We start from the raw sequence: 1358 nt of genomic DNA on the forward strand, positions 1-1358 counted from the left end.
ATGAGAGATTGAAGACAGGAAGAAAATATTTTGAAAATATCCACATAAAGTACAAGTAGGAGAAAAGGGGGAAGAGGGAAAAGCAAGGAGAAAGGTAGCCAAAGATGTAAGCCATCAAGAGAAACACTGTTTTATGGTGTTATTGTTCTATTTTACAAAAGTGAGGACTAAACTGAGAATTTTTATTGGAACTGATACTTAAGATATTCTTCATTAGAGTTCTTTATTTTTTTAAAAAATAATGTTTTATTTTTAAGAGACAAGGTCTAGGTCTGTTTTCGAGGCAGGTTCAGAACTAGGTTTATTTCATACTTCTGCCTTTACCTCTTGAGTAACTGAGAATTCAGAATACCACCAGGCCTGGCTCTAGTACTCAAGAAGAAGGTCTCTGAAGTGTAGGAATACATGTGGTGCAAAGGAGTGAAACTTACAGAAGTTGGAAAAACTTTACACAAAGGAACAGTGATGACTATATGTGACTATTTCAAAAGTCTTAGAAATAAAAGGATGAAAAAAAGATTTATCATTTGCCAATAAGTACAGGAAAAATGTCAACTTAACTAATCATTAAAAATCAAAATCCCAATGAGATAGGACACATACTTTGAGTGGGACTATTATAAAACAAAATAAAGTAGAAAAGGCAAGTGAAGATGTGGAGAAATTAGAACACTGGTGCCACTCTGATGGAATTGTCAAATGGTTCAGCCTCCATGGAAAACTGTGGCAGTACCTAAAAAATTAAAAACACATTTACCACTTTACCCTATAATTCCATTTCTGACAGAGACTCAGAAATTATTTGCACACTCATGTTCAGAAAAGCATTATTTAAATTAAATGTAAATTTTAAACAACCCAAATGTCCATCAATGCTTCAATAAACAAAAATATACAAATAATAAAGTATTATCCAGCCTTAAAAGCTATGGGTTTTGATACCTGCTGTCACATGGATAAGTATGAAAGTTTTGTGCTAAGTAGAATAAGGCTCACACAAAAAGGGTTAAATTTTGTATGACTGATGTTATGTAAGGTCCTTAGAACAATTTAATTCAAAGAGACAGAATGTAGGACAGTAGGGACCAGGATCTGGGGAGGGAGCAACAGAATTTCAGTTTGAAGTAGTAAAAATTCTTGAGTTGGACGATAGTTATGTTTGCACAACCACATGGTTGTACTTGATGCTCTGGGCCATACATTTATTTAAAATGGTTCAGGCAGTAAACTTTATATCATATCATACCTTGCCACAACAAAGAAAATTTTAAATTAAAAAGTCAGATTATGAGAGGCACAAATGTTCTAATTTCTCCACATATTTACTTGCCTTTTCTACTGGTTGAGAAGATATAAAC

This window comes from Ictidomys tridecemlineatus, unplaced genomic scaffold, assembly GCF_052094955.1.
Source record: "Ictidomys tridecemlineatus isolate mIctTri1 unplaced genomic scaffold, mIctTri1.hap1 Scaffold_545, whole genome shotgun sequence".
Lineage (NCBI taxonomy): Eukaryota > Metazoa > Chordata > Mammalia > Rodentia > Sciuridae > Ictidomys > Ictidomys tridecemlineatus.